Consider the following 13,268-nt stretch of genomic DNA (forward strand, 5'->3'; position numbering starts at 1 on the left):
GTAATGTCAGTGCCATCCTCGGCCAAACTAAAATCAATGACCTTGCACAGCAGTTGTTGGGAGCCAATTAGCATAACCTCAGTCTTGTCAGAATTTAACTTTAAGAAATGAAGCTGCATCCAGTGCTTGATATCAGACAGACAGCTGAGTAGGTTGTTCCTGAACCTGTCTGGAAGACATGTGAAATAAAAATGGGGGGGGGGTATGTGGAAATTAATTTGCAATTAGAAAACATTTTTTTTATTCTATTACTTGTAAAACATTGAAATGCTAAACTGAAATCGCAAGCCATTTTCTAAGTGTTACATTTGAAATGTGTAATACCATAACTAACAAGGGTCATTGTTGAAATGATTGTTGTGTAATAATATGGTATTCACTTTTCTGTTGAATTGTTCTGACTGTGATTTCGTTGACAAATCAATTCGTTAATCAACAGTATATCTGCCCTGTACTCCCCTTCTCTTCAAAGCCACACAGCCACTTTTAGTTAGAAGATTTGTAGAATGAATCAATCAAAGAACATCACAGAACAAGATTATATTTATTTAATGGAAAACTAGAATACTTATTTCTACTGCTTATAATTAGAATGGAACTTGGTATGCACATAACTGTTCTACCACTAAAAATACAGTAGAACCTGTCCTGTCATCTGATTTAATTGGTTCCAGGGGTCCATACGATAAGTGAACATATTGTTTCTCAGACGGAGTCGTTGTACTACATTGTAGTTGCATTCTTAACATTATAAATGAACAATGTCAGGTACATCTGTGTGTCATAAAACACCAAAGTATGGTACTGTACACATACTATACAAAGAAAAAAAGCAAAAAATATTGCTAAACAAAGCACTATATTACACTGTTTGGCAATTTACAAAACAGTATTCCAAAAACAGTTCTTCCCCTGCTTTCTCAATCCATGCCAAAGTAATCCAACAGTTATTTTTGCAGTATAAGTGTGTGTTAACCAGAGACAGAAATAGCAATTAAAACAACAAAAGTGCACCACAGTTTTTTTTTTACAGTACTGTAATTATACTAATCCCTTTGCTTGTTTTCTTTTATTGAACATGGTTAAACTGGGAAGTTTGTTTTACATGAAGTGACAGCATGTAAAAAAGTTAAACTTAATACCCAAATGCAACGTCTTTTATTATTATTTGCAACGGAATCTGTTCTGTCCTGCTAAGAGATAGATTTGCAGTTTAGACTCATACTAAATTGTGCATTGATCAGTTTCCATCTATACCTTGGATAGCAGAGGTTCTGCTATACAAACTTTAATCTGTTACGATTAATGAACTTTCACGTCATTTCCAAAATAAACCACTGAAATCTATTAGAAATATTACACAGAATGTCCGAGCATTACTCACAAAGCTTTAACAGCAACCAAATGGCATCATTTTCATCCAACTAGTTGACTAATTTCGCAAAATCAGTTTTTGGATCACCAGCTGTGCAAAAAAATGTAGCATGCTTCTAACACCATTACTACTTCAATGAACCTCTGTCTTTTGAATTGTAGGTTACTATTGCTAACATCAACAGGAAATTCCTGAAAACAACATTTCATAATGGATATATCTCATGAAAATAAACTGAAAAAGGATTGAGCTGTTGCTGTTTCACACTCGCTGTGCTTGTGTCGTCTGGGCTTAGGGAGCTCTTCCTCCTCTCCAGATTGCCAACTCCACTAACTCAGCAAGGCAGCTCCCCTGTTTGAATTCCCAGCAGGAGAATGTTCCAGACAGTTTATCTTTTGCACAGAAAGTTGCCATCATGTTGGAATGCCTCATCCAGGATTATTCAATGTGGGTGCTCACCCACCCATTGCAACATATCCAGATATTTACAGGCACCCTGAAACCCGGCTTAAAGCACCCAGAGTGCCAAGCAAAACAACAGTGACTGCTAGATCAGTGCTCGCAGTAAGGCTGTTGAGCATTTTATAGATCTTCAGTGTTGAGATAAGACGGTAATTGCTGGCTTGTTGAATTACAGTTGATAGTCTGACCCCATCCCCCATTTAGCAGCAACGAAAAACCAGCATCTGACAAATCAAGCTGTACTCCCACAACAACACTACAGACCTGATTGCTGAAACCAAGAACATACCCTTTTATCTGAAAACAAAGCATTACCATTGACTTGAAATGTGGTCAGCTAGAAAAATCAAAGGTATTTATTTATTTAATTTGATTTGACCTGGGATAGCCCCTTGAGGTCTCTGTAAGAGGTCCCTGGGGAAACTGGTAGAAATAACCGCTTTGTTAGTGGCATACACGTTACACAAAAAGGTCATTATTAAGCAGTCTTATGTTTTTGTAAGTATGCCACTATTTTATTTGCTTTTCTCAGAAATCATTTGAGTTGCCTCTGTATTTTAGTTTGGGGAACTCCTACTGCCAAATCTAACGATTCCCTTCACTTTGAACTGTGACCTAAGATGCCTGCCATATTGTGGTCATGTGAATGGTTTCCAGATGATAAAGATACTTTGAGATATTGGCTCATAATTGGTACACAACGGCCAAGTATGGGTTAGTACAAGACACATATACCACGCCTTTCACATACACATTTTACTTCATGTTTACAATAGCAGCTACTGGCATTGTTAAGAAAATCCTACCATGTAGGAACTTAATCAGTGCCACCGCAACAGAACTGAACAGCTGAGCTGCTTGTGAACACAGCAGAACTACAGCAGCATTAAAGGAAGACACACATTTACTTGCTTCTCCTTTACAGAACTGGGTCAGATTGGATTTAGACTATTTAGACATGACCCACATTAAATTAAATTTCAGTCTTGAGGATTGTACACTAGTATACAACTATTTGCAACTACTGTTTAGTCTTAGCAAAAGTTGAACTCTACTTTTGCTATTATAGCAGCAGCAGCCTTCACACTTTTCTGTACATTGAGTACAGTAAAGTGTTGCATGCAAGGAACAATATTTTTCACATAAAAAATTTGTAAGAAAAAAATTGAAGTTGCTCACAAATAATATGAACTTGTAGAAATATATTAAAAAAAAAAATAGTTATAAAATCAGAATAAAAGCCTTTTTGAGCAGTCTTATTATAATAATGTCTGTCTTTACCTGAGGGCTCAGGAATAGAACATGCATTCTGTTATAGGAGCATTCCCTTATTTAGATAGCAATCATTATTTAATCCTTACTGTACTGTGAAAAAAGTTACATGTAGGATTAAAATGAATACAATGCAATAAATACAATTGGCCAAACCAAAAAGTTACGTTTTTATCCAATTTTTAAAAATCAGAAGCGAGTTAGCCAAGCTACTCTCGGGAAGCAAATTCCAGAGTCTGGGAGCGTGATTAGAGAAAGCTCTTCCACCTATAGAGACAAGGCAGAAAGAAGGAAGAGAGAATAGAGCTCAGTTAGAGGATAAAAGACAGTGAACCAGAGGGTAGGGCTTCACCAGCTCACAGGTGTAATCAGGACCAAGTTCCCCACAAGCTTTATAGGTCAAAAGTAGGACTTTAAACTCAATTATCTACTTAACAGTCAGCATGTATGGATGCCAAGACAGGGCTAATACGCTGTCTTAGTTTAGTTTGTGTTAGGAGGCGCAAGGCAGGGTTTTAGAAAAGCTGAAGTGGTGACATGGTAGAATCATGAAGGCCTATAAGAGAAAATTATAATAATCACTCTTGGAAGAGACAAGAGCATGGATCAAGATCCCTGCATCCTTTTAAGAGAGCATGGGTCCAACTCTGGAGATATTCCTAAACTGAGATTCAAAAGAGAGCTTAGGATCAAAGACAATTCGAATATTCCTTGATAAGTTCAAGTTGATTGTCATCAAAGGACAGTGAAAAAGAAGACCATTTTCTCCACTGGATCCAATCAGCTTTGCTTGAATTTAGCAGGAGAAAGTTGTTACTCATCCAGGGATATCACTGAGACAAAGAGAGAAAGTAAGAGGCATGCTTGTCAGAAGGATTAAAATATGCTATCGACATAGAAATGAAAACCCACGTTGTGTTTCCAGATTACCTGAGGGAGCATGTAAATAGTGAAAAGGAGGAGCTAGGTCACTGGCAGAGAGCCTGAAGAATTAACTAACCATCTCCCTATGCCTTATGAACCTGTAATATAGGTTCTGTGAGCAATCCACCTGATGTTAGTTTGGAATAGCTTCCAATATAACATTTATTTTATTGTGTTTATTAATGTTTTTATATGAAAAGGAAGAGTGCTGTGAATTCAAAAACACTACTACGAGTTCTAATATAAAGCTAGGAGAGAGATCTATTAACATGATAAGTGACACAGAGTTTTAGATAAATTGCACTTATTGCAATTTATCTAGTGGCCTTGTGCCTAAGTCAGTTACTGGTTAAGTGTAAAATATAGAAGTTTTTATAATAATAATATATATATATATTATAATAATGGTAATTGTCTGATTACTGTATTGTGTGAGAAAAAAATGTTTTGTCTGTATTTATTTTCTGTTTTTTCCACAGAAATACTAACGTAGCGGGGCTCAGCTGCCCTGCGTTAGACCGTGACACGCGCTCTGGGTCAAGCTGCTTGCAGTTTTTACCAATGTCTCATTGTCACATTAAGATCTGGAAGACTGCCTTCGTGGTCTTCCTCTCCTTCTCCCTCCCATCCTCTGGTTTCCCCTCTTCTCATTCCCCTCCTAAGAGTTGGTTGAGCTACTGCACAAGCACACTGCTCCACCTGCTCCCTGTGTGCCTTTAGAGCAACAGGGAGTAGTACACACAGAATGGCAGCAAGAGGATCTGCTGTCTATCGCTGCCTCTGATGAGGGGTCCGATCAAGAGTTTCCCTCTGAGGAGGGTGACTCAGCCACTGATTAAGAGAGCCACTGACGTCTTGCATGTCCCATGGCCTGTAGATGACAAGTGGAAGCACTTTATTTTTGAGGATGATCCTACTCTTTCTCAGGTGTCTCCTCCGGTACACCCAGATGATTTTCTTTTTGAGGTGCATTCATCATGGGGTCACCCGGCTACAGCACCTGCTGCTTCACATTTCTTGGGGATGCTGTACACCTTACATGAGGTGGAAAAGCTTGGCTTGGCTGACTTTTCCCCAGTAGATGCCGCTGTTGCATCACTGGTGCAAGCACCAAAGCTAGCGCTTTTGAACAAAGATTCTTCCTGCTCGAATAAACAACGCAGGGCTTCAGAGACTACTCTTAAGAAGGCTTACTCAGCTGGTGCGTTCACTGCATGGCTGGGCAACTACAACAGCATCTTGGTAGCTTACCAGAGCTGTTTGGTAGTGTCTTTCCCAGAAACACAGACCCATGCCACAGCAGCGCGAAGAAACGCGGCACGTGAATAAGAACCTGCTCTATATATCAAATTCAATGGCTAGGCAGTGGGCAGGAACCTTGCTGTGTTTATAGCAGCAAGAAGGCAGCTGTGGCTGTCCTAAGTGCATATAACGGATGGGGACAAGGCACCATTGCTGGATGCTCCCATTACTCCAGGACACACTTTTGGTCCTGCGGTAGACGATAAGCTGCAGCGCTCTCATCGGGCGTTTACGAAGGAACTGTTGTGCCTGCTTCCGAAGCGGCCTCCTCCAGTACGTAGACCAGTTCCAAACTGGCGGCCAAGGTTCCAGTAGCCCCAGTGACCAGCACAGCCAGCTCCTGCTAAAGCCAGAAGTGATTTTCACAACTTACCCACGGCTGCGCAAAGGGGGAAATCCAATAAGTTCCGCCATCAAGGGCAAAGGCAAAAGCCTCAGGCTAAGCCTCAAGCTAAGCAGCAACCCTAGCAATTTGCTGTCACAGGCCCAGGGCCCCTTTTCTGGAAGGATCCTGGAGCACTGGCATCAATGCACCACGGACACCTGGGTGCGCAATACTGTACAGACCGGCTATTCTGTACAATTTAGACACGGTCCCTCTCCTTTTCAGGGCATGACCTCAACGTTAGTCATGGACACGCAAGACGTGACATGATGGTGTTGTCTCAGGAGGTGACAGCCCTGCTGCAGAAGTGGGCTATTTGCACACTTCATTTGGAAGAAGGGTTTTACTCCAGGTACTTCCTGGTGCCACCACAGGTTCGCGTGAAAGTTTCGGGTACTGCCAGTAGGCCTCTCTCTAGCCCCCTGCGCTTTTCCAAAGTGCATGGAGGCTATTCTGGTCCCATTGAGACGCGGAGGTATCAAAGTAAATTACCTGGACGACTGGCTCATGTGTGGTCAGTCTCCAGTGCAAGCAGTGGCCCACACGTAACTTATTACAGACCATATGCATTGGCTAGGCCTGTCAGTGAACCGTGCAAAGAGCCAGCTCACACCCTCGTAGACAGCCTCTTATTTAGGAGTGTATCTGGGTTCCAGTACCATGCTGTCCACTCAGTCGGGCATGACTCCATCACAAGAACTGCGTGCAGCTTTGCTATATCTATTCAGGTTAGATGGAGTTAAAGAATAAATAGCCATGAGGTAATGGTTACAGGCTGGAACACGCGTCCTCTGAAATGTGGTCTTGCCAATCTGTCATGTTTCGCACTGCGGATCCACAGCGAGGCCACCAGACCTATAGTGCCAGAAGACAACACAGATCTGGAAGCTCCACTGCAGAACTGCAGGTTCCCTATCGGCCACAGGGGTCGCTGATGCGCGGTGAACTGTGGATTCCCTTGCTCCCTGAAACTCAACCTAAGGTTACAATTATGTGTTGCTTAAGGTGACTACCACTAATCAAGTTGCGTGTATTTCTCACTCTTTGCTTTTTTGCAAGAAAGTAAACTCTAAATTTGATTAGAGGTAGCCGCCAAACACAGACATAAACCTGATATTAACACGCATAGCAATTGTATTTTTCTCTTTCTCGTTCTCCTCCGCTCTCTCTCACATACATCCTCTCTGTACACCCACCCCATTCAGCCAAAGCAGCATGTGGTTATACATTTGCTCATCTGCAGATTAGCAAACACTTTGTCAATCTGGAGATGACCACATTCTGCACAAGACTTTTTAACATGCGTGATCGACAATAATCATTCGCTGCCGACCACGCATTCTCACGAAATATCTGGCAAATCACCCGTTTTTAACCCCGAACAATAAATGTTAAACTTTATGGTGCATAATAATTGCAATATTTGCAATTAATTGCAAATATTATGGCACACACTAAATTTTGTGCTTCATGCTATGGTGTGAGGAAACAGGCCATGTTTGCTATTTGATAAGCTGTTTTACTATCTGTGTGAGCTGTGATTGGCTTAATGGGAATTTTACTCATACAATGCAGACTGTGCATGTTGAATATGCATGTTATGAGGCATGGCTGTTTTAAAGAATGCCACAACAATACAGTACATCAGTGCTAAAAATTGTCCTTTGGGCCGTTTGTTTGAAACCCTTGCTTTAGAGTATTTTATTTTAAACTACATCATTCAGGAATACATCTTAAAATAAAAAGTAAGCAGTGCATTTTCACTTTACGTTGTCTCTGCCTGTCTCCTGCTGCTGAGTGTTGTGTCTGTTGGTGGCTCATTTTCGGTCAATGTAAGCCACCTCCACCTTCACAATAAAATACTGACCAAAAGATACGCCTGGACTGCTGGGACTTTTGATATCGCAATGGTCACTCGTAAGTCTCAAACATTATCGTGTACATTTAATTATCACTCACAGTACATGTAGTGTGCACGGTAAGGTATGGAAATTAGCCAAATACTGTGTATTTTAATGTGTTCTCTGTTAGTAAATGGGGCTGTAATCTTGGACGTTGGTCTCACTACTTTACGTGTGCGCTAACTCCAAATGTAGCTCCACTAAGTTAAAGTAAGTTATTGCTTTTCATATGTAAATATTTGTTAACATCTGTATGTTTGATATTGCAATTGTGTTATAATATTTTTCTGTGTTTTGGAAGACTTCAATATTATCAATATCGAAATATGTCCACAATATCGATATAACATTTTCATATCGTTGCCCACCACTACTGTATAGTTTTCAAATGGGTAGCAAAACATATATTGTTATTTTAAATGGTATCTGGTACTAAATTAGGTTAAAGAATTCTCTGTTTCCAGGCCATTTGCAGTCTTTCACTTTCATGGAGAGTGAGATTGTTCCCACCCTGGCTGGGCCTTCTTTCCTCTCAGTTATCAACTAGCTGTTTCCCCTAATGACTGACATGTTTTACAGGCAGTAAGATGCATGAGCCCCTAAAAGATGCGAGGTGAGGTGAAATGACCTAGGAATTGGAAGTGTAACAGATTTCCTGGAAAGCAAACCGAGAACTTTCTTTTACCTAGTGTAGTACCAGATATCAATTATCAAAATCAAAACAGGTTTGCTGTTTCATGTGATTATTTCGAAACTGCACATTTAAGACCTATATAATAAATGGCAGTGAAGATTTCTGAAAGTATTTTGTTAACTACAACCAGTTCAGTTTCTACTGTCAGCACTAATAGTTCATGTGAATTTGATGTGTACAAGATTTCTTTGAGGTCTTCAATCACGATGCCTAATGTTATTGGGAGAGGAAGGACTTTAAACCAAGCACATTTGGGGACCCTTGGGTGTGGGGATCAAGGATTAGATTTTTTTTTTTTGGTGAACATCTGTGGGCTTAAATATCTCTTTTTTTTTTTTTGCTTCTCTGCCTTTTTTAATAGACCAAAAAAAGAAGAAAAAAAAAACACTTCCTCCTTTGAGAGAAAATAAATCTGGTTTAGTTTACTGGAAATAAAAAAGGCAAATAAACAGGTCTCAGGGAGTGTTTCTCTCAAGAAATGTTCACCGCCAAAGGTTGTGTTGACAGCTGTTCTCGTCCATGTGGTGATTCTCGACACAGAAGCCTTATGGGAGGGGAAACGTCTCTTTAACAGCGCTTTGTTGGTGTTCCCAGATATTTGGGGTGGCATGTTGGAAAATCTGTATTCTGTTTTCTTTAGGGATTACAAAAGTAGTGAGCTGTCGTTTTCCCAGATGCTTTGCCCTGTTTAATATTGCTTATCTTATGAGGAAGCAAAGCCCCTTTGATTCCATCTCGGTGGATTATCTTGAAGCGTTTTCTTCTAGTCATTTAAAAAATGTGCCTTGGAGTTTGAGGTAGGACAGTAGAAGCTGTCTTTACAGTTATCTGAGTGTACCTGCTATTACCAGCTAGTAAACTCTGGGATGGGTTTTTAATGCATTTATAAGGAACTGAAGAGCAGCTCCTGAAGTCGGATGAAACCACTGTAACACAAGCTTATCAAAACGTAAAAGCACAGTATTTGAGGATAAAGCATAGTAAAGCAAATGTAAGCATTGTAAAGAATAGAGAGGTATGGTATAGCACCAGGCTACTCAACACATGGCCTGTAGGCCACATGCAGCCCTCTTAATGCTAGTATGTGGCCCACTGCACTTTCTATGTGCAGCAAAATACTGCAAAAAAAAAAGGGTTATTTTTTGCATCATAAACTTCATTCATAAATACTGTACACTGTCAATGTAAATATTAAAATACAAAAAACTCTTTGACTTTTCTAAGGGTGGGATGAAGTGACATTATTGAGAGTGCACTTAAATAGCCAGAGAGGGGACTAGCAAGGTTAACGTTAAATGTTGAAATGCAGTTGATCTAAAGGAGAAAAGAAATGGCAACTATAAAACGCAAAATCGCAGTGAACACAGAGTATTCAATCCTAACTGGGAATTGGAATTTGCTTTCAGTGAGGTTAATGGAAAACCAATGTGCCTGTTGTGCCAGAAGACTAACTTGTGTGCCATTCTGATACCTGTCTCCTTGACTGTGGTGACTCATACCCAATTGGAAGAGAGCTGAGAAAAGACAAGGTGTGTAAACTTGTTGCAAGTTTACATTAACAACAAAATGTGTTTCATGCTCATGTAAAAGACAGTGATAATGTTGGGGAAGCTTCGTTTAAGATTGCGTGGCAACTATCAAAATGTAAAAAACAAATACTTTTGCAAATGGAGAACTAATGAAGCAGTGTTTCCTAGATTGCAGTGAGTGACTGCTGATAATATAATGAAAAAATAAGGATGACATTATTAAACAGATCTCTAAGGACAAGGTCAGACTCAACAGTTGCAAGACGTGTGGAAACTGTATCTGAAGACTTGTTTACTCAGCTGTGCGGTGATCTTGAAAATGCTCAATATTTTACAGCCTAGCACTAGGCGAATCCACAGATCATTCAGATACTGTAGTTAATTGTTTGGGTACGCTTTTACAATGATGAAAAATGTGTGGAGTAAATGCTTACGTTACTGCCCCTCACTGACATAATGCATGGAGAGGATATTTACAAGCAACTGATGACATAAGAAAGTTTACAAACGAGAGGAGGCCATTCGGACCAACTTGCTCGTTTGGTTGTTAGTAGTTTATTGATCCCAGAATCTCATCAAGCAGCTTCTTGAAGGATCCCAGGGTGTCAGCTTCAACAACATTACAACCTATTTTCTTTATCTAATCTCCATTTGTGGCCCCTGGTCCTTGTTTCTTTTTTCAGGTCGAAAAAGTCCCTTGTGTCAACATTGTCAATACCTTTTAGAACTTTGAATGCTTGAATCAGATCGCTGCGTAGTCGTCTTTGTTCAAGACTGAATAGATTCAGTTATGAAAATCTCGACAAGTGAAAATTACTGGCTCAGTGATTTCAGTTTTCTGATATAAAACCACTGAGCCAGTAATTTTCACTTGTCGAGATTTAATTGTATGCTGATGTTGAATCCATTTCAAACACAGAAGAAAGTTTTGGTGTAAGTCATGTTTTGAGGATTTTGTATATTAAGTATTTTTGTGCAGTAAACTTATTTTTTAAGTTGGTATCATTCCAAATCCTTGAGTGTGTGGGGCTTGTTTTAAAGCAGCAAACTGGAAATTTGAGCTCTAATATAAACAAGAGGTTTCAATATAGCCTGTTAGGAGAGTCAGTAATAATTTAATAGAAAAAATGATACAGTATTGTGCAGTTTTGCCAAGGCCGTCCATCCCCTTTGCTGGTAATCTTGCAAGTTGGCATGTGTTTACTGTCTCTTTGTGGTCCAGTGGTTAAAGAAACGGGCTTGTAACCAAGAGGTCCCCAGCTCAGCCACTGACTCATTGTGTGACCCTGAGCAAGTCATTTAAGCTCCACTTAAGCTCCATCTTTCAGGTGAGACATTGAGACATGAGAAGCACATAGCAGGTAAATAAAAAAATACACCTCAATACCAAACACAATTTTAATAATAATAATAATAATAATAATAATAATAATAATAATAATAATAATAGTGCCCTGTTCTTATGGCAGGTATTTGAAAGAACTATGTCTACTGCACTTGTTTGTGAATGTATGTTATTATTTGTAGTGTTAGCTGTAGCAGTCATATTAGTGCATGTAAGTGACGATAATATTTTTCAGGCGTCATACTGTGTTTACTTGCAAGTACAGACTGATAGGAACTTATACTTAGTTTCAATTACTGTGGCTCATTCAATGACCATTTGTAAAACTAATTGATTGTAGAATGTTAAAGCACAGGCAAGTATGGTAGTGTTGTAAAACATGTTTAACCATTGTAACACCATTTACTGAATAGATTTAGCCATAGTACATTTTTATTTATAAAATCCTGTGCATCTCTGAGACTAGTGATTAGATGTGATTTAATCCATCTAATCCTACAAGAGGATGTGTACATTCAAAATCCCTGACCCAACACTAAAAAAGCAATGGATTTCCAGGGGAAGGGCATCTTTTATTACTCCCCACTGGGGGGTGCATGTTAACATGCTGGACGCCCATGTTTGTCCAGCTGCTTATCCAGTTGTAATGACACTTGGTAAGGACTATCTGTAGCACAAGTTATTGAATATCAGATTTTGGGTATGTAAGTAGGTGCTTGTCTGTCTGTCTTCACTTATGTATGTACAGTGCCTATAGAAATTCTACACCCCCTTGAAATGTTTTCACATTTTGTTGCGTCAGTGCCTCAGAGTTTCATGCATTTAAATGATGATTTTTTCCCCCACTTACTGTACTGTATCTACACACCATACTTCACACAGTTAAGGGGAAAAAAGTTTTTATTGAGACAAAAAATTATATATTAAAAATACAAAACTGGAAGATCATAATTGGATAAGTCTCCACCCCCCTGAGTTAATACTTGGTGGAAGCACCTTTGGCAGCAATTACAGCTGTGAGTCTGTGGGATAGGTCTCTACCAACTTTGCAAACCTAGATTTGGCAATATTTGACCATTCTTCTTTACAAAACTGTTCAAGCTCTGTCAAGTTTCTTGCATTGATGGACAGCAATCTTCAAGTCATGCCACAAATTTTTGATTGGATTTAGGTCGGGGCTCTGACAGGGCCACTCAAGGTTCCTTAGCCACTCCAGTGTAGCTTTGGCTGTGTGCTTTAGGTCGTTTTCATGCTGAGAGGTGAACTTCTGTCCCAGTTTCAGCTTTCTTGAAGAGGGCAGCAGGTTTAACTCAAGGACTTCTCTGTACTTTGCTCCATTCATTTTCCCTTCTATCCTGACAAGTGCCCCAATCCCTGCCGATGAGAAACATCCCCATAACATGATGCTGCCATCACCATACTTCACAGTAGGGATGGTGTTCTTTGGGTGATGCTCTGTGTTGTGTTGTGTTGGGTTTGCACCAAACATAACGCTTTGCATTTAGGCCTTCAAACTTCAAACAGGATTCAAGGTGGGCTTTCTTGAGTAATGGCTTCCTTCTTGCCACCCTACCATACAGGCCAAATTTGTGGAGTGCTTGGGATATTGTTGTCACATGCACACTTTGACCAGTCTTGGCCGTAAAAGCCTGTAGCTCTTGTAAAGTTGCCATTGGCCTCTTGGTAGCCTTTCTGATCAGTCTCCTCCTTGCTGGGTCATCCAGTTTGGAGGGACGGCCTGATCTAGACAGGGTCTTGGTGGTGCCATACACCTTCCGCTTCTTAATAATCATCTTGACCGTGCTCCAAGGGATATTCAAGGCTCCTTTGTGCTCATGGTTAAGTCATTGCTTTGAAGTGCACTACCCAGCAGAAGGAACCTATAGGAACTGATGAATTTGTCCTGAAATCATGTGAATCACTACAGTTTAACACAGGTGGAGGCCATTTAACTTGGTGTGTGATTTTGAAGGTGATTGGTTACACCTAAGCTAATTTAGGATTACCAGGGGGGTGGACACTTATCCAACCAAGCCATTTCAGTATTTAATTTTCTACAAATTTCAAGAATATTTTTTT

General features: G+C 39.9%; 1 protein-coding gene across 2 annotated transcripts in view; it reads left to right on the forward strand.

Annotated features, from left to right (window-relative positions):
* LOC121319559 (coiled-coil domain-containing protein 91-like) overlaps positions 1-13,268 on the forward strand; it is a 171,910-nt gene that overhangs the window by 108,692 nt on the left and 49,950 nt on the right. The window lies entirely within an intron of this gene.

This window comes from Polyodon spathula, chromosome 8, assembly GCF_017654505.1.
Source record: "Polyodon spathula isolate WHYD16114869_AA chromosome 8, ASM1765450v1, whole genome shotgun sequence".
Lineage (NCBI taxonomy): Eukaryota > Metazoa > Chordata > Actinopteri > Acipenseriformes > Polyodontidae > Polyodon > Polyodon spathula.